The 24,966-nt window shown below is 45.3% G+C and overlaps 1 non-coding gene across 1 annotated transcript; it reads left to right on the top strand.

Annotated features, from left to right (window-relative positions):
• Positions 1-24,627: 24,627 nt before the first annotated feature.
• Positions 24,628-24,734, top strand: LOC142425110 (U6 spliceosomal RNA). The gene has a single exon (XR_012779485.1). It is a non-coding gene; the product is annotated as a U6 spliceosomal RNA (small nuclear RNA).
• The last annotated feature ends 232 nt before the right edge of the window (positions 24,735-24,966 follow it).

Raw genomic sequence — 24,966 nt, forward strand, 5'->3', positions numbered from 1 at the left:
CTTCACCCTTTACCACACAAGCTTCCCTACAAATTTAATGATCTCTTGCTTCAATTTTAGCAGAACTCATGCTTCCCTGATAGGGACTCTCTTTAACATGATATCTTATCCTTCTGGATATTTCAAACTTGATCCTGTGCGGACATATTATATAACAAAGAGTATGGTTCATTGTGGTGCAAATGTTTTTTTAATCTATGCATAGTTTTCTTCATAATATGCATTGTCTGTGAATTTTTTATAAATCATTTTACTGGGGCTCATACACCTCTTATCACAATCCATACATACATCAATTGAGTAAAGCATCCTTATACATTCGTTGCACTCATCATTCTCAAAATTTGCCTTCCGCTTGGGTTCCTGGAATCAGCTCAATTTCCTTTTTTCCCTCTCCCTCCTTCCCCGCTCCCTCCTCCCTCATGAACCCTTAATAATTTATAAATTATTATTTTATCTTATCTTACACTGCCCAGCGTCTCCCTTCACCCACTTTCCTGTGGCCCATCCCCCAGAGAGGAGGTTATATGTAGATCCCTGAGATCGGGTCCCTGTCTGTGAATTTTTTAAAAGGCCCTCACTAGTTATTTTAAATCCTTGATCTGATCATTCCTAAATCTAGGCTATAACAGAGTCTAGTTTTGCAGAGGTGTCCTTTTTATTCTTTTAGCATGCCTTATCATTTTTGGTTGAAATTTGGGCAAGTAATAGGAATAGAGGGTGGTTTTTGTTTTTTTTTTCCTGTTCTCTTTTGCTGTAAATCCTTACTGATGTTGAAGTTGATAAGGGCCTAAGGAGTGGATGGAGGGGTCATGTTCATTAATCCACTGATTTGCTCTCTGTCCCCCACCCCACCCCACCCCCAGAGCAATCAGAATGCCCTTCAGAATTGAGCATAGTGAGCCTTGTCTCACGTACTTTGGACGTGTGTCAGGAGGGACCAGCCCCTGGAGAAGGACATCGGGTTTGCTAAAACAGAGAGTCAGCAACAGGCTGCAACCTGGACCCAAACGGAACACCAAAGGAGACCGTAGCACACAGCGAGCAGGCGGTGCTTTGTTCTGCTGGAAGTGGGAACTGACTGAGGGCACTTAGTAACCGAGGTAACAGGTGAAAGACGTCTAGACTTGCGTATTTCCCTTCCCCACACCCAAAACCAGAAGGCGGGAGTTGCATCATTCCCTGCGTCCACCTGATGATCTCTGGGCGCCAATGGAGAGCTCCTCGCCACAACGTCTTCGCTGTGAGTAGGAATTGATTTGGAGGCAGTGAGCTGATTTTTTTGTTGTTGTTATTGTTGTTGTGTGAACCTTGAAGATTAGAGGGAGTTGGGTTTGGGTGTCTTCCTTCCTTCATATTGGTTTAAAAACAAACACTGTTTACATTCCCTTATCGGATGTGAATTAGAAAGACATCAATTAGGAAAGCATCGATGAAATCAATTCTGACTAATAGAGACTTGAAATAGCAGTTTTCCAAAGTGGGTGGTACCGCCCCCTGCTGGCCACTGGAATGATCCAGGAGGCCTGCAAAAGCAGATGCCTACACTTTATACTTTGGGCTCTGATCTGCATGATCAGCAGTGTGAAACCACCAGCAGCTACATAGGAGACAGAAGGGCTTTCTGCTCCCATAAACAGCTACATTCTCTGAAATCCACAGGGGGGTCGCTGTAAGTCACTCAGCATTGACTTGATGGCAGTGGGTTTGATTTTTGAGACACTTTATCCTAGATTATGGGATTATGGTACAAGTGTGTTTTATTGCTCAGAGGAGCACTGGATAATTTTTTTCCCTGAATAGGGGTCAGTAGGTCACATAAATTTGGGTGCCTATGTGATATAGGATTTCCAAAGAAATAATTTTTGGACTGTTGCATCTTTATGAAATAAAAATATCAAAGTGTGAAGTTATTGCCTCAATCCATCCCCTGCATCTCGTGCTGTACCCGTCTGGAGATGGTGCTGTCATGGCTCATTCTCTTTTGAAGGATGCTGCAGTGTAAAGAGGGGGTTGGGCACCCTTGAGGGACTCAAATTGTGCTCCATTTCAATGTTCTTTGAGTTTGGAAACAAAAATACATCAGAAGGGGCAAGCTCAGAGCTGCAGAACAGATGAGGCAAAGTCTCCCCAGGAAATTCCCATAGGACAGCCTTTGCTACCTTTGAACACTGCCCAGTAAATCGGCACGATGGGGGAAAGACCTCCATTCAACATGCTTGGCCCTTGTCTCACTGCTGCCATTTTCCATTGATTCAACTTTCTTCATACGAAGCCCTGTGATCAGTCGGTGCCCCTTGAGAGAAATCTATCCAGGTTGTCCTTGTGGAAATCATTCTTGACAGGAGCGGATAGCCTTGTCTTTGTCCTGGGAACACTAGGAACACTCTGGGAAAGGGTAGGACTGCCCCTGTGGGTTTCTGAGGTTTTCACTCTGTACACGGAGAAGTAGAAAGAAGTAGAAAACCTCCTCTTTCTCCCACAGAACAGCTGGTGGTATCAAACTGCTGACCTGGCAGTTGGCAGCCAACCACATAGCATACTACGCCACGGGGGCTCCTTAGACTCTGACCAAATCTACACTGGTTAGGAGTGTGTTAGACTATTAAAGGGTGCAGAACACTATTTTAAAATGGTCACTTTTCTCTGCAAGCTTTACAAATAGAAATCGGTGAGGTTCCTAGAGGTAAACCCGAGGGGAGTGTGGGGACCCTCCCTTCATAGTTAGGTCTCCAGGGATCTTTCTGTCTGTCCGACTCCATGCTCGCTCTCCAATAATTAGTCGATTACCCAGCCACGGTGCTCCTGAGAGGCAAGGGGGCAAGGCTGCGTCTCACGTACCTTGGACATGTTGTCAGGGGACACCAGTCCCTGGAGAAGGACATCGTGCTAGGTAACGCAGATGGGCAGCAAACAAGAGGAAGGGCCTCCATGAGGTGGATTGGCACCGTGGCTACACGACAACCACTGTGAAGATGGCGCCGGACGGACAGGGCTTCCCTCTGGTGCCAGCAGGGTTGCTATGAGGCAGAGGCGCCAAGACTGGCACCTAACCACCAGCGAGGTCCGGTGGAGGTTTCTGCCCGGCAAGGGGTGGTTTGCTGCATCAGACTGCCAGTCTTGTTTTTGCGGGCAGGTGCTTTCCCTGTGTCTTCAGTTCTCTGACGGTTCTACTAAGAACAATTGCTGGTTGTCAATATTTCAGGTCTGTCCTTGTTATGAGGACAGGAGAGTGACTCCCACGCTCCTTCGGTGTCAGCTCAAAGCGCGCTATGAACCGAGCAGTCTGGTTCCAGAGGCTGAAGTCTCCACCGTCACTATCCGATGCCCTCGCAAATACGTATTCTCCTCTCAGCAGTATCACGAGGGGCCGTGAAACATGACAATGGTGTCTGTGGGTTCAGAAGCTAACATGGGGGTCTCGTTGAAGAAACGTTGTGGCCGTGGGTGGTTTGGCTATTCCGTAGTACAGAACTTCAAAAGGAACATCAAAGCCCCTGAAGGACCAGTTACCCCTCAAATCATTCACTTAGGAAAGCAGCCAGTACTACCCCAGAACACAACCCTCTGGGGCTGTGGTTGGAGAAGCAGGCCTGGCCCCTGGAAGGAGTGGGGCATGCTCCTCAGAGGATGCTTCCGGTGTGAGTATTAAAGCTGGGGTCTGCCACGAGGAAGCAATTGTGAGTCTTGCCCAAGACTCCAAGACCCCAAAGCAAGTCTGACCATGCCAGCCAGATTAGCTTCAATCGGGGACTTCAAAGCTGGGCCTCAAGAAGCCACAGCAGCTGCTCAAAGGACTGCCTGACCGTGACTGTACCAGACATGGCCTTTCGATGCTGACTTCAAAACATGTAACCTTTACTGTTTTCTCCTGACATTCTCATCTTTAGGGAGCAGGCATCTAGTGTCCGTGTCAGTCTCCTTTCCGGAGCTGGACATTTATTTGGGACAATTACTTTCACACTGTCCTAGTGTCTATAGGTAGAAATCTTTTCCTAGTTGGATAAATCGAGTCTCATCAAACAAGGAGCCGTGGTGGCATAGTGAGCTATGGACTCAGCTGCTCATCACAAGGTTAGCAGATCAAACCAACCAATACTCCTCAGGAGAAATGAGGTTGCCCCAACTTCTAAAGAATTACAGAGCACTCTGTCCTATAGGGTTGCTATGAGTCAGAATCAACTTGATGGCAGTGGAGTGTTTTTGAGTGAATCCCATCAAGATTCAAGAATGTTGCGGAATATATGGCTGGTCCCACTATAAGACATGACGTTCCTCACTGACCCATGGCCCTATGGGGGACAACACTGGAAGCTCAGTGTTGGGACTGGCCCGGTCTGACCCCACCACACCGAGGCAAAACACTAAGGGTATGTGGCAGAGCAGCTGGGGGAGCAGAGCAGGGAGGTCCCGAGGGAGTGCAAAGGATAGACTTAGGGGCCGGAGCATGGCACCGCATCAGACTCGACTAGAGGACACTCCTAGAGGTCAACAAACAGACCTTGAACTATTTACAGGGTTTTCCTTTTATTTATTTATATATTTTTTTGTCATTGGTTTTTGATGTTTTCATTATTGTGTTTTCTTTTGTCGCTTTGTGCTGCTATGTCTTTTTTTTTGTGTGTGCATGTTATTATCTCTGCAGGTCTATCTAGATAAGATAGGCTGGATGAACAGTCTGGAGGAGAAAACAATGGGACCAATGGTTCCAGGGGGACATGGGAGATGGGGCTATGGGGGAAAAGAGGTGGTGTTGACCAACCCAGGGACAAGGGAACAACAAGTGATCCAGAATTAGTGGCAAGGAGGGTGTGAGAGGCCTGGTAGGGCTTGATGAAGGGCAATGTAACCAAGAGAAATTACTGAAACCCAAATCAAGGCTGAGAATGATAGTGGAACAAGAAGAAAGTAAAAGGAAATAGAGGAAAGAACTAGGAGGCAAAGGGCATTCATAGAGGTCTAAATATAGGCATGTACATATGTAAATATATTTATATATGAGGATAGGAAAATAGATCTACATGCATATATTTATAGGTTTAGTATTAAGGCAGCAGAAGGACATTGGGCCTCCACTCAAGTACTCCCTCAATGTAAGAACACTTTGTTCTATTAAATTGACATTTCATTATGCACATCTTCCTGACACGATTGCTGAAGACAAATGTATGCATGAGCAGATGTGGTGAAGAAAGCTGATAGTACCCAGCTATCAAAAGATATAGCATCTGAGGTCTTAAAAGCTTGACAGTAAACAGGCAGCCATGTAGCTTAGAAGCAACAAAACCTACTTGGAAGAAGCACACCAGCCTGTGTGATCACGAGGTGTCAAAGAGTTCAGGTATCAGGCATCAAAGAATGAAAAATCATATCATTATAAATGAGGGGGAGTGCAGACTGGGGGCCCAAAGCCCATCTGTAGGTAACAGGACATCCCCTTACAGAAAGGTGGCAGGGAGGAGATGAACCAGTCAGGGTGAGATGCTTCCTCCTCCCCCACTATCATGATCCCAATTCTACCTTAAAAATCTGGCTAGACCAGAAGATGTACACTGGTACAGATAGGAACTGGAAACAGGGAATCCAGGACAGATGATCCCTTCAGGACCAGTGGTGAGAGTGGCGATACCAGGAAGGTGAAGGGAGGGTGGGGTAGAAAGGGGGAACCGATTGCAAGGGTCTACATATAACCTCCTCCCTGGGGGACAGACAACAGAAAAGTGGGTGAAGGGAGGGAGATGTCGGACAGTGAAAGACATGACAAAATAATAATTTATAAATTATCAATCAATCAATAAATTATCAAGGGTTCATGAGGGAGAGGGGAGTGGAGAGGAAGGGTAAAAACTGAGGAGCTGATACCAAGGACTTAAGTGGAGAGCAAATGTTTTGAGAATGATGAGGCATGAATGTACAAATGTGCCTGACGCAATGATGGATGTATGGATTGTGATAAGAGTTGTATGAGCCCCCAATAAAATGATTTTAAAAAAAGATTCAAAAACGTCCTTGTTGCTGACTTCTGGATTTTGGTGACTGAGTGCCTGCCCATCCTTCTCAAGGCATTGTGGTACTTCCAACTTCCTCAGTCGCCCGCTCATGAGACCTTTGATCTGCCCATGAACAGGCCCAACCCTTTCAGGAATCTGCAATTCTCACAACAGAGCTGCTTTTGCCCACTCTTCTGGCTGTGGTTGCCTTCCTCCGTCTCTACTGATGTCCGGGAGTCAGCTCGTGCTCAGCAGTTCCAGGGTAGATGGTGCTGCACAGTTGAGTACAGAGACTATATTTGAATCCAGTCTAGCTGGTTACACAGCCTCCTTTTTTGTTTACTGTGGGTACCACTTAATAAGAAAACCACATCCCCAAAGTACCCAGACTCTTCCACCATCACCTTTATATTATTTTTGAAAGAAAATAAAACGTTCTTTGAGAAGACACACCAGAAGTCAAAAACCTCCAGCTTCAACGGGGAAGGGCCATTCTGACTGTTACAACCATGTATGAACTTGTCTAATTTTTTCAAAATCCTGAAACATAATTTGGGTGACTAATAGCCCCCGGGATAGGCCAGAGAGTTAGTTCCTTCTTACCCCACCCAAACTCAAAAAATACTGCAGCAAAGCTTGCTCTGTTTGCTAATGACACACCAAGACCTTCAAACGCAAGCTAGACAGTCAGTAAAATAACGCCTTCCCCTCACACCGGCAAGTCAATGGGGTAGAGCCTCGGAAAGACAACTGATGGAGCTGGATGTTCTGGCCATGGGTATCTGGGCATCTATCACCAGCTGTCCACGCAGCCACAGTCCCCAAAGAAATAAGAAAGCGCAGCCTTCTGGAGTCGCTTCTCAGCCAGAGAGTGATGTGGCCAGCAGGATTCTGTTGCTAATTGCCATCCAGTTGATTGACTCCTGGCGAGCTCATGTGTGCAAAGCAGAATTGCTCCCCAGAGGACTTCTGAAAGGCAGATTCCCAGGTCTTACTTCCAAGGCACCTCTGGGTGGGTTTGAATCACCACCTTGTGGCTGTCCCTGTGAGTCCCCAAGGGACTCCATCTGGATTCCTGGAAGAACACCAAAAAAAAGAGGGAAGAGGGAGAGGGGAGAAGTGGATGGAAGGAGAAGAGGCAAGCAGGAGAGGATAAAGGAAGAGAAGAAAACAGAGAGGGGAGGCAGGCTCAGATGGATGGGGGACCAAGACGCAGGCTCAGGGGGTGGGGGGTATGTGTCAGGATTTCCTCCATTCAGAAAGTGGAAGGTGAGCCTTGGAGTTTTACTCAAAAAAAAAAAAAGTCAAACTCCTGCCATTGAGTCTATGCCAACTCACAGCAATAGATAAACTCGCGGTGGCGGGATTCCATCTCAGATAGAGCCTCTAAGACAGGGTAGAACTGCCTCTCTGGGTTTACAAGTCTGTAACTCTAGACAGGAGTAGACAGCCCTCTGTTTCTCCCTCAGAGTGGCAGGTGGTTTTGAACTGCTGGTCTCATGGTTAGCAGCCCAAAGCAGCACATTTTAGGTGGCTGGAAAACTGAAAACAAGGTGCTTGTTCTAGGGGAAAGCTTTCTTTTTCTGTTGAGAGGGCCTGAACTTTTGAGTTTCTGATCCTAGGTGATCTACATGTGCCTGGCTCTCTCTTCTATACAGCTTCATCTTTCACTTGCTTGTTTAATCTCTTTTATATTTCAAAAGAAATTGACTTAAGACACCCTGTACACTGATCCTCTCCATTAACATAACAAAGAAAACTCATTTCTCAAAGGGATTATAACCACAGGCATAAAAAATATTTAAAATCCACTACCATTGAGTGGACTCAGACTGATAGCAATCCTATAAGACAGATAGATCTGCCCTTGTCAGTTTCTGAGGCTGTAGCTCTTTACAGGAGTAGAAAGTTTACTCTTCTCTCTGATGGTTTCAAACTGCTGACCTTGTAGTTAGCAGCCCAACTCAGAACCACTATGCCACCATGTAACCACCGGTATGGAAGTAGGAATTCCAACACATAATTTTGGGAGACACAATTCATTCCGTAACTGGGGAGCAAGCAGTTATTCTTTATCTGGTTTTCTTTCTCAGTGCCACCAAGGGGTCAATGATTTGATATTATCTTCCTGTTCAAAGGCCCTCATTTCCTCCTCGTCCCTCCCACCACAGGGCTCAAGACATTACTTATAGGGATTTCTGGGACTGTCTCACAAATAAATCAGGTTCTTTCTTTTTCCTGCTCCCCTTAAACCCTGGGGTTTTCCATCACTAGCCACCAAATGAATTCTTACAGAGCTTCTTGCTAATCCCTGTCTAGATGTTTACACACACACACACACACACACACGCACACACACACATACCAGCTTGTAGATTCAAGAAGGCATAAAGAGCAGGTGGTACTTTATCGACAGCAGAAAACCTGAAACCCTTTGTTCAAGGAGGAGGATATTTTCTGAGCTTTTTCAAAGGAGAGTCGTCAAGAAGCTGAGAGAGTCGGGTTGTCGGTGGTGACAGGGTCACAGGCACCCACCCGTGGTCTTTGGGCTGCCGCATGCCTTGGCTGCCCTGGGAGGAAGGGACGGTGAAGTCCGAAGAAGCTCACTGTTGCATTGCTGTCCACTGGACTCTGGCTCGTGCGGTGACATGTGTGGCCGGGACGAGCTAGCTGTGCTTCCGTATGCCTTCAATGGCTAACTGGTTTTTAGAACTAGATTGCCAGACTTTCTGCAGAGACACCTCCAGGTGGATTCAAACCTGCAACCTTCAGTTAGCATCACTCAGGGACTCCCTCACACCTTCACAACTCTAGCTTTTGATCGAGAGGCCATCCTATTTTATACCTTTCAGAGCATTTTCCATTGTTCCTCAGCAGGGATGATGATTTTGAAGCTATTTCTTTGTCACAATACACCATTTGCCCATGCTCATCATGGACACAATTCACTTTGTGTGTGTGTGTGTGTATGTGTGGTTTTTAAAGTCCTAGGCAGGAGGGTATCCGCCATCCAAGGTTTGTGGCCATATATAAAAACAGACCATCAACAGATGAATGGGTAAACAAAATGGGAGCCAACATTCGATGCAATATTATGCAGCAATAAAAAAGGAATGTGGTACCAAATTACATGGTACAACACAGTTTCACCTTGAAAACATGACACCAAGTAGAAGAAGCCACCAAAGGCCGCGGAGAGTATGAGTTCATCTGTATGTAATATCCAGACTGGGCACAGCCACAAGGAGAGAATGCAGGTCAGTGGTCACCCGGGCCTTGGAGGATTGAAAGGTGGGGAGTAGCTGCTAGTGAATAACTCAGCAAATCAAACTCACTTCCATTGAGTTGATTCCCACTCATATCAACCCTCCATGACAGGGTAGAACTGCCCCTATCGGTTTTTGAGACTGTAACTTGTTACGGGAGTAGAAAACCAAGTCTTTCTCTTAAGGAGCAGCCAGTGGTTTCAAACTGCTGGCCTTGCAGTCAGCAACCCACTATGTGGTAAGGAGTGCTATGTGCAGATTGTATTTTGGAGTGATGAAAATGTTCTGACACTAGATGGTGGTGAGATTGTGCAACACTGTGAATCTACTCAGTGCATTAATCACTGATTTTATGCTGTGTGAAGTTTACCACAACTTAATAGAAATGGAGCCCTGGTAATGTAGTAGGTTAAGCATTGAACTGCTAACCACAGGGTCAGTTCTTCAAACACACCCAGCTGCTCCACTGGAGAACGATAAGGCGGTCTGTTCCTATAAAAATTGAGAGTCTATCCAACACCCATTCCTGATAGGAACACTCAACAAAATATGAGTAGAAGAGCAATTTCTCAATCAATAAAGGCCATACAGGAAAAACCAATGCCAACATCTCACTCAATAGGGAATGAGGGAAAGCATTCCCCCTGTGAACAGGAACCAGACAAGGATGCACCCTATTGCTACTTAGTTAACATTGTCCAGGAAGTCTTAGCCAACACTATTAGACAAGAAAAAGAAATCAAATGAATCCTGATTGACAAAGAAGGGAAACGCTCACTGTTTGCAGATGGTATGATTTTATATAGAGAAAAAAGCGGCAGGATACAAGATGAACACACAAAAATCAATCTGATTCCTGTATGCCAATGAAGAGTGATCCAAAAAAGAAATCAAGAAAGCAATACTATGGTAGTTACATAATTTCACGTCAACTTGAAGATACATAAAAATGTAGGGGTGGAGTTTAGCCTGTCAATCAGGTTGCAGTCTAATGACCTCACTTGGAGATGCAACCAAGATATATAGTTCTCTGGAGGCCGGCCTCTCTCTCTCTCTCCGCCCTTACCTTCCTGCCTGCTGGCCACCGGGAGAGCTGCTAGAGCCCTGCCATGTTTTCCACTGACCTCGGATCCACGGAACTTTGCACACACCAGCCTATGTTCTGCATCACTGCATGGGGCTGCATGAGTCTCAAGAGGGACTTAGGAACTAGTAGTGGACTATGGACTTGAGTTGGAATGAGCTGGTATGTTTTCTTGATATATAGTTGTTAGGTAGCTTAGCCTAGGGAATTGGGAAGTCCATTACGCATGCCCAGGAGAGCCAGCAAAAGACAAAAGCTGGATTTTCCTGCCGGTGGGCTTGGATGGGTGTTACACCTGGAGCAGCCCACCTGGGCCGGGTGATTGCAATTCAGCCAATGGGATCGACCTGGGGTCGTTCACCACACCTCCCCCGGAACCCTTGAAAAGGCAGGGACCGGAAGGGAGAGCTCTCTTGGGCTCTTGGGTTCTTGGTCTTGTCTTGCTTGGGCGGTCTGGTGGTCTTCGTGGGAGGGGAAAGATCCTTGAGTGTCCCGGAGCAGTCTCTGCCTGGCCGCAAGGTCAAAGGAATCCTATGGGTGCCGCGTAAAACCTGATGCTTCTTTGAACTTTCATTAAATTCACTTGGATCACGAGCCCGGCTTCTGCATGAAATCTTTCTCGCGCGGAGCCAAGGACTGAGGATGAGATTTAGGCCGAAGAGAGAAACCTAACATAGTTACTCCTTGATATAAAATGCTTCCTTACACTTATAAGAGTCCCTGGATTCATTTCTCTAGTCAACCTGGCCTAACACAAAAACCATTTACAAAAGATTAAATACTTAGGAATAAACCTAACCAGCGAAACAAAAGACTTGTACAAAGAAAACTACAGAACACCATTATAAGAAACCAAAAGAGACCTACATAAATAGGAGACTATTCCATGTTTCTAACATTGTTAGGACATAATAGACATAAACAGAAGAATATTGCATGTTCCTAACATTGTGAAAATGTCAATATTACCCACAGCAATCTATAAATATAATGCAGTCCAGATCCCAAGGCCATTCTTAAAGAAATTGAAAAACCAATGTCTAACTTTGTTTGGAGAGGGAAGAGACCCAGAATAAGCAAAGAACCTCTTAAGAAGAAGAATAAAATAGGAGGCCTCACTACCCGACCTCAAAACCTAATGTAGAACCACGGTGGTCAATACAGTCTGGATCTGGTACAATGATATGTGGGATACGAAAGGTTTTCCCAGCTTGTCCTCCCTCCCCCCACGCCCCCGCAAATATATGCCAAACCTAAGACACTGCTCTTGCACACTTGGAGGTCAATGTCAGCTGCTTAGAGGTTATCTCCCTGAGGGTATCAACAACATAAAGCAATCAGACTCTATAGTCTGTCCCACCCTAAGTAGGGCCCACTCCCTGCTGATATGGATAGTGGACTGTTTCCCTGAAGGAGAGCCCAGAGACAAGGTCAAGCCAACTCAAGGAGGACCAAGGTTAGGCTGCCATCTTGAATATAAGGTCTTCCCATCTTGCCACATGTGTAGCCCTAGCGCTTCCCTTTCGCTTGCATGTACACCCCTAGCTTGTCCCTCTCCCCAATTGATGTATGCCTATTGTACAACCCCTTCCCATTATGATGTAATCAGGGGGGCTTGCATATCCCTGAAATTGTATATATGCTGTGATTGGAAATATATTTGTTAGGTAGCTTAGCCTAGGGAATTGGGAAGTCCATTTACGCATGCCCAGGAGAGCCAGCAAACGACAAAAGCTGGATTTTCCCGCCGGTGGGCTTGGATGGGCGTTACACCTGGAGCAGCCCACCTGGGCTGGGTGATTGCAATTCAGCCAATGGAATTGACCTGGGGTCGTTCACCACACCTCCCCTGGGAACCCTTGAAAAGGCAGGGACCGGAAGGGAGAGGGTCTCTTGGGCACTTGGGCTCTCTTGGGCTCTTGGGCGCCTGGCCTCTTGGTCTTTTGTCTCGTCTTGCTTGGGCGGTCTGGTGGTCTTCGTGGGAGGAGAGAGATCCTTGTGTGTCCCGGAGCAGTCTCTGCCAGGCCGCATGGTCAAAGGAATCCTATGGGTGCCGCGTAAAACCTGATGCTTTGAACTTTCATTAAATTCACTTGGATCACGAGCCCGGCTTCGGCGTGAAATCTTTCTTGCGTGGAGCTAAGGACCGAGGCTGAGATTTAGGCCGGAGAGAGAAACCTAACATATTCTCTCTGTGCGCAGACCTGGTGAGATCATGGCTGTCCAGAAGGTGAGCGATTACATGCTTTATCTTGTCTGATGTCTCTTTAATTTTACCCCTCAATTATACAACCACTCTGTGGACCCATTATTGTGGGGGCTGGTGCCCCACACTGATAGAATGACCAATGGAACAGAATAGGAAGCCCCGAAATAAATTCAGTCACCAGAGACAGCAGATCTTTGACAAAAGTCCAAAAAGCCTTAAATGGGAAAGAAATAGTCTCTTCAACAAATGGTTCTGGTTAAAAATAAATAAATAAAATAAAATAAGGCTCCATCTGCAGAAGAATGAAACAGAACCATACTGTTTGGGGCAGGTCCAGACCATGCAGCCACCTCCCCCAGCTCTCCGGCAAGATAGCCTGCTGGACTGTGCGGTCCCTTCCCCTGCCTCTCAAGGCCAGAGCTGGACTGTGCAGTCCCTGCCTCCAGCATTCCAAGGAGCTTATCTCTCCATGCTAGGTCTGTACAGTCCCTTCCCTCAGTGTTCCAGAATGATTTACTGACAGACCACATCCTGACTCAGACCCTTCAACTGCAGCACCAGAAGGCCCTCCTTCCCCTTATCATCAGTACATACGTCCCGGGCTCAAGCCCTCTCTCTATATGTCCCACTGTTTCACTGCCAGGTGTGATTTCCCTGATCTAACTCTTGGGTCTCAGAACCCACCCGGAGGGCTTACGATGCCCCCGTCCTTCTCTGCTCTCCCTTCCCTCCCGGGAGTTCTTTCCCTGCCTCAATAAAATATTTCTCAACTCCACAGTCCTGGCTAAATTCTATCTCTGTTCCACACTTTCATCTCTAACCTCTCACATACCTTACCCCATGGACAAAAACAAACTCAAGATGGATCCAAGATCTAAATGTAAACCCTAGAACTATAAAGATCTTCGATGAGAAAATAGGGACAAACTCAAGGGCCCAATTGCAGGACCTGGGCAAACCAGGAAAGATGACAAAGGAAGTACAAGTACACAAAACATGATGGGTGAGAGTGCAGAGGTGGGGCTCACGCACTGTTGATAGGTCTGTAAATATGCACAACCATTGTGGAAAGCAAAATGGCGCTACCTCAAACAACTGGGAAGAAGAATTCCATATGCCCCAGCAACACCTCTGCTGGGTAAATAACTCCAAAAACCAACTCATGGCCATAAGTCAATTTCAATTCACAGCGACCCTATAGGACTGGGTAGACATTCCCTGTGCGTTTCCAAGACCGTAACTTTTGATGGAAGTAAATATCTTCCTCTTTCTCCCTTGGAGCAGCTTTTGGACAGTTGACTTTCTGGTTAGCAGCTCAACCACTATGTCACCAGAGCTCCTAAAAAAGTAACAGCCAACGTCTGGCAGGGAAGCAACAAACACCACAGCTCACGTGGAAGAAGCACACCAGCCTGTGTGATCACAAAGTGTCAATGGGATCAGGTATCAGGCATCAGAAGACCCAAAACATCCAATCAGATTGATTCTAACGAGGGGGGTTGGAGTGGAGACAATTGGACATCCCCTCACAGAAGGGTCACAAGAAAGGGACGAGTCAGCCCGGGTAGAGCATAGCACCGACATCACATACTATTCCTCGCCTCGCCCCATTTACAATAAAACAGTCACAAACATAATCACACACAAAAAGATCAGCTGTCTCTGAAACCCTACAGGAATTCTAAGAGCAGTTCTGCTCGGTCCTAAAGAGCTTCAGTGACCCAGAACCAACTCTGACGGCAATGGGCTTGGTAAGAGAGAAGAGTCGAACAAAGGGAACGGAAATAACCAAGAAACCGGCACTTGGCACTATTTGCTTGGGCGTCTCTCCACAAGCCCACCCAAACTGCTCACCGAGGAGAGGGAAAGCAGTTGTTGCACAGATTGTGTTGAAAGCGGGGTGCACTGGTGAAGTCTATGTTACCTGGGGGGTTTCCTTTATTGGGCCATAAAGGCCAGGCCATTCATTGTCTATGAAAGGGGGTATGCGTAAATAATTTCCTGGATGGAAACACAGAACGCTGTCAAGAGTGGTACCTTTTTGCTTTCTGGTACCTTTTATTTATTTTATTTTATTTATTTATTTTTGTTGTTTTTGGTACCTTTGACACTTTTTCACAATTTCTAATCTTGTCTTTTGTACCATGCATTATACCACGTATTTATATTATCTCTAGATAAGAGTTGTACATAAGTAGAATATTATTTAAATATCTGCGGGTTGCTTAACTCTTACCAACAGTGGCTCATGAATTTGATCATGGGACATGAAGGCTAAAACATTCTAAAACACAACTCATTCGGACACTTTGATGTCAGTGACACACAGCTCACTGCCATCTAGTTCCTGTGGCTCATGGGGGCCCTGCCGGACAGAGCGGAATTGTCCCTTTGAGTTTCCAAGTTGGCAAATCTTTACAGGAGCAGAAATTCTCATCATTCTCCTCACGAGCAGCTAGTGTGTTTGAACTCTTGACCTGGATGGAGGTCAGCGGCCCAGTATGCAAGCCACTGCACCACCAGATCAGGTTCAAAAAGGAGGGAAACCCATCCGAGAAACTGTTCCATGATTAAAGGAAACAAAAAAGTCCCAACACTAAATACAATGCAAGATTGGACACTGGATCAGAAGATGCCAATGACAGACATTCGCATGATTATTGGGCCAATTCCATAAGGACTCCGAGGTGGAAGGTTCTCGTCTATCTGTGACCAGTTAGGTTGCTGGGGTGTGAGAATTGCAGAAGATGGTAAGAGAATGGCTGTTTTTAGAAAGCTTGTGCTACATATTTCAAAGGAACGTTACAGCGGCCCTATAGCCAATCTCAGATACACAGACCGTCACTGTAAATATTCGTGTTTTAAAATATTTTACATTATTTTTAATAGTGTCCTCGGCACGTGATCGCATCGTACAATTCAATAGGTCAGGCACATGAAGAGCTCATCACCACAACTGATTTCAGAACATTTTCTTCTTCATTGAACTCATTCCCGCCAACCTCCCCTGCCATGCCCTTATGTAATTATTAATCCAGTTACTGTCTCTATAGATTTTTACCTATCTGGATTTCAATATGCAGGAAATCATACAAACAAAAACAGGAAGCCAAAAGAACTGACAGCAATGACAAAATAAAACAGGAAAAACCTTAATCGAAAAGAAAGCAGAAAGTATTAAAACTGAAACAACTTTTAAAAGGGGTCCAAAGAGAGATCAACTGATCAATCAACCGGGATTTTTGTTTTTTCCTTTCACTCCTAGTAACGTTTCTTGAAAAGAGAAGCGAGCGGGACAGAGGGGCATTCTGATCTTTATTAAAGCTCATTCTAGCAACAGTCAAAGTAGGGAAGGGGCAGCGGTGTGAGGAGTACTCTCTGAGCCGCCGGGGAGCTTTTTGCACACCGGTTCCCTGACTTCATTTAAGGACAAAACCGGCAGTCCCAGCAGGCAGGGGCTCACCCTTCTCCCGGGCCTCCCAGAGGCCAGCCCCCTGGCGTGCCTGCTGCCCTCATCCTTGGGGGTAGGGGGGAGGGGGATACCAACGCTAGAGGGGGGAGCGGAGCAGAAACCAATCACAGAGAACTGGCCTTTTTCAGTGGTTACATTTCAAACCGGCTACCCGACTCCATTTCCACCACCTTGCTTATTTTTCACTTTTACACAGATGCATACCTGGGCACAATTGTGCGCTTGCGTGCATGCACACGCATATACACACACACGCACTTTGCACTACACGTCCTTCTGCGGCCTCTGGGGGGTGACTTGGGGTGCAGTGCATCCAGGCCTCTGAAATCATTCTTCTTATTTTGTCAGCCTGCTGTGACTCAATCTGTGGAAATTCCCCCAGACCCTGCTTTGAGTCTCGGCTCGGCCATTGCCTGGTTGCGCTCACTTCACCGATTGCTTCATCTTGAGCCTCCATTTCTTTGTCTCAGAGATGGCATGACCATCATCTCACTGGGGGGCTGTTTGCAGAGTTGAGGAGGTGCCACCGGAATAGTGGCCGTACACACAACCCACCCAGCTGCTGTCCAGGTGATTCTGACCCATAGCAACCCTACAGGATGGAGTGGGACTGCCCCACAGGGTCCCCAAGCCTGTGAGATTTCGGGGAAACTGGGTGCCGCTTCCTGCTCCCCGTCTTTCTCCCACGGTGGACCTGCTGAGTTCAAACCACTGACCGTGTGCTTAGCAGCCCAGGGCTTAAACCGCTGCGCCACCGGGCTACAGGACCCAGACACCGCTCCAGGTAAGAGAGGCAATTACTTTTTAAAAAACACGCTGTTTAGAAGGAATTTGACTCTAATGTGTGAAAATCAAAGATCATTTTAAGAAGTTTATCTTAATCGTTGAAAAAGATTCCTTCGCTGATGGATTTTTCCTTCCTGAACGGCTCACTAGGAGCAAAATCGCTGAGAAACGATACTTTTAAAGGGCAAACTTGTTACACGTTGACACTTCCGAGGTTTATTATTCCTAGTATTTAACTACTTATCTCTTCAATTTTTCACACAAAGCTAATCATTAATATGATCGTCTTCTAGGAGTAATTGTTCTAAAAGCTTTCTCTGTAATAGCTGAAGCCTCCCTGGCTATTCCCGGCACCAAAGAAGAAGGTGAAAGTGTTTATTTTTTTAGGACTGACATGAAAGAGATTGATTTCTGATGCCAAGAAATCACTTAGCATTCATGTGACTTCGGCTTCACGGCATCTTGGAATATGTTTATCCTTAATCAAAATTCTTCCTAGAGGCAACATGCCAGCAGCCCCTTCACCTCTCCGGTACCTCTCCTCGGGGACCCCGAAGAGACGTTAGAGACAAGGTCGTGACCTAAAGCTCGTCAACTGTACAGGCGCATTCTTTGGAATGTCACAGACGACCCATCTGGTGCACAGCCTGGTCCCACAGTGCTGCCGTTCGAACCCACCCATTCACTTCATGGGCCACAGACCTGCCAATCTGCTCACAGGAAGATGAACGCCGAGACCAACATTGGGATGTTCTACTCTGTCACCAAAAGACATACCAAGACCTCACTGCCAGTGAGTAGATTCTGACTCCGCGCCCCACTGGGGAGTGGGGGTTGTTATTCAGGATTGAGTCAATCCCCCCGGCACCCACACCAACAGAAGCAGATAATGTTCAGTTCCTCACAGTCCCTCGTGCCTATGGGGTTTATACTTAGCTTTCCAGTGGAGAAACGGAGGCCCACAAGAGCAATGGGAAAGATGAGATGGGAAGGTTCATTAGCATCAAATACTCGAGGTCTCCAAGCTTGGACCCATCAGTCTGTGAAACAGAAAGGGTCAGTTAAGGATTGATGTCATTCCAAAATGCTCTCTTAATCAAACTTCAGGTTGGCAGAGAATTATTATTATTTTTTTACTGTCAGCCCTAAGTTCAGCCCAAACAAAGATAAAGAATGTTTACACACTGTTATCTCATAAAGTTTATTTCTCAGGGAAAAATTCCTAAAAGACTTGATGAGCATTTTCAGTGCCAGGCACTCTTTTAAGTGCTTTAGAAAAATTAACCAATTCAGTCTTTATAATGATCTTATATTATTATCCTCATTTATAGATGCAGAAAGAAATGCATAAAAAGATTGAGGAGCTTTGACAAGGGTCATAGAAATATGAAAAAACCTGCAGGATAACCTACCACATCACCCGATTTCTGTTAGAGTTTGTTTGTTTGGTGTGTGTGTGTGTGTGTGTGAGTGTGTGTTGTGTGTGCATTGATAGGGGCAGATACACTTTAGTCAGCTGTAGTGACTACCTCATTCTGCCAGAGAGGAAAAGGATGGTGTGGAAAAGGTAGAAGGGATGTGAACATGTTACTGTGTTTATTTCTCCACCCTTTGAATATTTTATCGTGCTATAATTTCAATCTTTACAGGCAACAGTTTTTACTTTAGAAGAATCAAATAAATAACCATTTCTAACAAAACCATCTCAGACATTCCTTCACCCTCGCTTCGTTTGAAGGCACATAAAACTACATGGGAGAGACATCTTGTTGCAGGAATTGCCGTCAAAATCTTCCAACAACCATCTCTTGCACCACCACTAGGCACCATGCCAGGCGCTGCTGTGCGTGCTAGCTGATTGAAGCTTCACAAAACTCCACAAGGGTCGGGTTCAAGTGTTCACTCCATTTTTTAAGGGTTCTCTGGTGCAGTTAGGTTCTAAAAGTAATACAGCCTGTACCACTTTCCCCTTACACACCCAGTACCTTTTCATCTGCTTAACAATGGGGAAGCTCAAGAGGGGATCGTGTTCCCAGGTTATGAAGGAGGAAGCTAATGCGCAAAATTAAACAAACGTCTTCCCAAGATCACATGAATTTGGAGTGAAAACTAGAAACAGGAACCAAAAAACAGGTCTCTAGATTCTCAACCAAATATTCTTGCCACCAAAGCTTACTCCAAGTGGCCCAGTGGCCGCGGCCATCTGAAAGCTAGCCAGCTGATTCATAGAATGGTTCCAGGAAAATTGGAAGTTGTCAAAAAATGAAGTGGAATGCTTAAAGGAATGATTGTCCTAGGAATGTCTGAGCTAAAATGGACTGGTATTAGCCATTTTAACTCAGACAATTATATACTATGCCAACTATGACAAATTAAAGAGGAACTCCTTAGTATTCAAAGTCAAAAATCACATTTCAAGATCTATCGGAAGCAAAATGCTGTCAGTGATAAGATAATATGCACATGCCTACAAGGAAGACCAGTTAATAGGACTATTATTCAAATGTATACACCAACCAGTAATGCTAAAGATGAAAAAAATTGAGGCTATTTACCAACTTCAGTAGCACGCAACCAAGATGCATAGACTATTGGCTTTAAGGTTAATGGCATAAACATGGGAGGACATGGCCGGACTAGGCTCACAGTGCCTGGTGTTGGTCACATCAGGTGGCATCTATGTCCCATTGGAAGCACTTCTCAGATAACTTCAGACCTCCCACACTTGTACTGATCTCTCTCCGATTTCCTCTTTGCTCACCTCTTCTTGCCCCGGACTGGACTATCCATGCTACAGGTCTTAGGCCTAGCCCATTCAGGTTGGCTACACCTGGAGAACCAGGAAAAGGCATTCCTGAGCTTCAGGTTTCACAGTCGTCTTATGAAACTACCAAGATGCCAAAGTTGACAGCATTTTGCTCCAAATGCTCAATCCTCTAGGCCCTCTTTGATGTTCTTCAAGGCTTATGGGTGTCTCAGATTTCTATGTTCTTATCTCTGAAATGCCTGATAATGATCCAAAAAGGATCCAAAAAGTAGTGCCCAAAATGCTTTCACCCTTAGTTATAGATTGGGCTCCCAAAACACTAAGCTTTCCTTTAAGTTGGAGACTGGCCCCTTCCGTTATAATTGTTTATGTAATGCTTTGGAAGATGAGCAACATCAAGTTGTGGTGGCCAGTATCCTTGAGTTACGATGGTCCTTTCTGGTTATTTACTGTAGATAAAGATTTGGGTACCAAGCCATTGGTATCAGAAGAAGTGGAATAAGGCACAGAGAAAAAAGAGAGGCAGTGCGTGCTCTTCATCTCAACACACAGCTTTTACACGTGGCAGAAACTGACGTCAAAAACTCTCTTAGGATCAAGAAATTGCTCAGGGGATCAGCTGGGTCAGTTACACAATCTCCTGTGAACTTGAGTGAAGGGGTAGAGTCTAGCTTGTCAATCAGGTCATAGCCAACGAGGTCTCTGTGTGGGCATGGCCTTCTCCTGAGGAGTCTGAGAACTCCTGTCTTCCTCCCTGGAGGTGGGACACACATTCTCTCTGCCACCCATTCCTGTTGACAGGCCACATGGAGCTATGCTGCTGGCAGTCAGAGCCCTGGAGCTGGAGGAGCCACATGGAGACCCACACAAGCACTAAGATGCTTCTACCGCCACTTGATCTACAAGACTTTTCACCCACTGACCTGTGGTCTTCCTGCATTTTGCATAAATGCATGAGCTGTGTGAGTCAGAAGAGTATTTATAGACTGGTATCAGACATATGGACTATTATCATACTTATGGACTTGAACTAGACTGGGATGGACTTTTTTCTCAATATGCAATTGCTTTAAGATATAAAGCTCTCTATTGAATGAAGGGGGAAGTGCAGAGTGGAGACCCAAGGCCCAAGTGTCGGCCAATGGAGATCCCCTCATAGAGAGGTTTAGGAGAGGAGATGGGTTAATTAGGGTGCGAGGTAGTACCGATGAAGAACACAGCTTTCCCCCAGATCCTGGATGCTTCCTCCCCTCAACTACCATGATCCGAATTCTACCTTGCAGGGCTGGATAGGGAAGAGGTTGTACACTGGTACATATGAGGGCTGGAGGCACAGGGAATTCAGGGTGGATGATACCTTCAGGACCAAGGGTGTGAGGGGCGATGCTGGGAGAGTGGAGGGTGAGTGGATTGGAAAGGGGGAACTGATTACAAGGATCCACATGTGACCTCCTCCCTGGGAGAGGGACGGCAGAGAAGTGGGGGAAGGGAGACTCCAGATAGGGCAAGATATGACAAAATAACGATGTATAAATTACCAAGGGCACATGAGGGAGGGGGGAGAGGGGAGGGGGGGGGGAAAGAGGACCTGATGCAAAGGGCTTAAGTGGAGAGCAAATGCTTTGAGAATGATTAGGGCAGGGAATGTATGGATGTGCTTTATACAATTGATGTATGTATATGTATGGATTGTGATGAGGGTTGTATGAGTCCCTAATAAAATATAAAAAAAGAAAAGAGGAGGAAAAAAAGAAAATGATTAGGGCAAAGAATGTATGGATGTGCTTTATACAACTGATGTATGTATATGTATGGACTGTGATAAGAGTTGTATGAGCCCCTAATAAATTGTTTCAAAAAATATATATAAAGCTCTCTTACAGACATATGAGTGTCTCTGGATTTGTTTCTCTAGTCAACCCAGACTAACACATCAGGTATCTTACAGAGCATAATAGGGAGAAATAGAATGAACCCTTGGCTTTCATAAAGTCAGAGAACATGGAGAGAAAAGGGAAAGCAGTAATGTGCAGGAGACTATAGGTTGGTATTTGTGTTAGGCAGGGTTCTCTAGAGAAACAAAACCAGGATATATGGATATGTTTATATAATAAGAAAGAATGTAACAGCTAATTAGACCCCACAGCAGTACAGAGGGCTCAGTTCAACTCACTTTTGTGGAACAGTTAATATTTTCAACTCACACAAGCTCCTGGTCCAAGGTCAAGGAAACAGACAGGAGGGTCTGCCTTCAGGCAAGACAAACAGGGTGGGGCAACAACAGCAGGAAGATGAGATGTTGAGGCATGGCAGAGGCCAGCCGCGTAGATGCATAGCAAAGCCGCTCCCGTGGATCCTCAAGCTCTAATGATGCACAGTAAGGTGACACGATCCACAGGTTGACTCGGCCCACAGTAGCGCAGCACACAGTGGAGGCAAAGAACTAGGTCAGGCAACAGAGTGCTGGTACAATCACCAGGGAGAAAGAGGGAAAGGAGGTCAGCCTCGAAAAGCATTATCTCAGTCACCCACCAATCAAGCTGTGACCTAATTAAACTCCACCCACATGATCCCACGGAGGCCTAGTTGGCACAATAAACCTAACGATCACAGTATTTATCTTTTAAAGACAATTTAATACTCATTTCAAATGGAAGCAAGAAAGCAATTATGACCAAAGCACTTGATACACTCATCTAAAATATCTTGATATTGCAAAGTAATATGAGATATTTATCATCATTTTTTTAAAAAGGATGAATTGGGAATTATATTCTGTCCCTTGAAATACACATGTGGGCCTAAATATCAGTCTTCCTCCTAAATAAAAAAGGTTTATGGGTAAACATAAGTGGCTATATTTTGAAGATAAAATATTTGTTGAGTGCCTATTGTGCACTAAGCTTTGAGGATGAAAAAAGATGAATAAACGTGACTCATTTGGGGAAAGTTTCAGTTATATGCATAAGGTTTTCATATAATCTAAACATTTCTGAAGAAGGACAACATGCCTGGTGTGACAGAGAAAGAGAAGAAGGCCCTCAGTGGGATGGGCAGACACAGAGGCTGCAACAATGGAGTCAAGCACAGGAAATGGTGAGGATGGCGCAGGACTGGGCAGGGTTTTGTTCTGTGGTGCATAGGGTGGCTTTGGGGTGGAACCAACTCAATGGCACTTAACAACAACAAGTTTGGGAAATGTAAGCAATTGAGTACGATAAAGTGTGTGCCCCTAAAGGCACACAATGGGAGGGGGTACATTGATAACCACTAGTGATTGGAATGTAAAAGTGAAGCACAGAGGTTAGTGTTGGAAAATGTAGGCTTGGTGGTTGAGATCACACTGGAGTTTGCAAGGCCAATGATTTATGCAAGCAAATACCTTTCTTTCAACAACATAAATGGTGGCTATACATACAAACCTCAACAAATGGAATACACAAGAATCAAATCTACTCCATCTGTGGGAAAAGACAATGGAGATGCCTAGCTGTGGAATAAACCATCAACTGCTTATATTTGAATTTGAGATACAGGTAAAGGAAATGAAAACAAGTCCATGAGAGTCCATGTGTAACCTTGGGTTTATCCCACTCTGAGACCCTCTCCAAATAGATTTGACAAATTGAACACTAATGACGGAAGACCTGACAAGTTGTGGCCTCTCCAGGACAACATACCTGAAGAACCAGAAGGTCATCACAAAGATAGGAAAGAAATGAAACATCAAAATGAATATCCAAAGAGACTCGGAAACCTGCTCTTGGACAAAGTGACTGATGGAAGAAATAATGAAGTAAAAGGAGCCGAACATTTCAAAAGAAAGCTCAGGACGACAAGGTAAAATATTATAATGAAACATGAAAAGACCTGGAGTTAGAAAACCAAGCGGGAAGAACACATGAGGCATTTCTCAAATGGAAAGAACTGAAGAAGAAAAATTCAATCTTCCAGCTTGCACTATCACGCCATCTGCATATTGAAGCAACCTTGTGTTAGTCTGGGTACTTTAGAGAAACAAATCCACAGAACGCATATGTATGTAAGAGAGAGTTTTATAGAAAGGGTAAGTGTACATCAAGCAAACATCCCAACCCAGTGCTGCCCAAGCCCACAAGTCCAACATTAACCCATATTTCTGATGCCAACCCACAAAGTCCTCCTCCATCTCACAAAACACACACAATGATGCCGACTGCAGGAGGAAAGCTGAATCAGTGAACGTGTAAGCATCTCAGCACCGGCAGGGGTCTCCAAGCAGCTGCTCCAGCACCGAGGGCTGCGTCAGGGTAGGTCCATGTGGCTTCTCCTCAGGGATGTCTTGCATGAAGTGAGCCTTGCCAGCTGAAGCAGGGAACTGGCTAAGGCAGCTTTACCCTGGTCTGACCATCAGAAAGCAAGAGACCTGAGAATTCGAAAGACGAGGCTCACCAAGCCATTTATCTCTCTGCCCTTCAATTAACCCCACATGTGTTTATTGGCCAGGTTGGCACAATAAACTTTAACTATCTCAATTGTTAATAAACCTTCTTCCAATCCCAGTGCCACATGCTTTTTCATATAGCCAACTACTCAGACTATTTGCTCAGCACGCAAATTGAATAAGTACAGTGAAAGGATATACCTCTGATTCACACCTTCCTTGACTGTGAACCACGCCGTATTGTTCTAGTCACACACTGCCTCTTGATCCATGGACAAGTTTCTCATGAACACAATTTAGTATTCTGGAATTCCCATTTTCCTCAATGTTATCCATAGTTGGTTATGATCCAAACAGTCAAATGCCCTTGCATAATCAATAAACCACAAGTAAACATTTTTCTAATATTCCCTTCTTTGAGCCAAGATCCATCTGAAGTCAGCAATGATGTCCCTTGTTCTACAACCTGTTCTGAATCTAGCAGTTCCCTGTCAGTGGACTTCTGCAACTGTTGTTGAAGGATCTTCAGCAAAATTTCACCTGCATGTGCTATTAATGATACCACTTGAAATATTTCAGCATGGTGATGAAGCACTGAAAGCACTCACATGTCTGTGTCAAGAAATTTGGGTGCTTGCTTCGACAGCACATATACTAAAATTGGAATGATACAGAGAAGATTAGCATGGCGCCTCAGCAAGGATGATATGCAAATTCATGAAGCGTTCCATTAAAAAAATAAAGAAAGAAATTTGGAAGACCAACCGGCCAATTGACTGGAGGAACTCCATATTTGTACTCATTAAAAACAAAGGTGACCCCACAGAATGTGGAAATTATCAACCAAGCAAGTCCTCCTACACTGTGGGTGGGAGGTGCCAATCCTGATCTAGCTCAATCTGTTAATTTTAAACACGAGGAAACTGAAATCAAAGCGCGTACATGATTTAATCCAGTAACAAAACTAGC

This window comes from Tenrec ecaudatus, chromosome 13, assembly GCF_050624435.1.
Source record: "Tenrec ecaudatus isolate mTenEca1 chromosome 13, mTenEca1.hap1, whole genome shotgun sequence".
In the NCBI taxonomy this organism is placed as follows: Eukaryota; Metazoa; Chordata; class Mammalia; order Afrosoricida; family Tenrecidae; genus Tenrec; species Tenrec ecaudatus.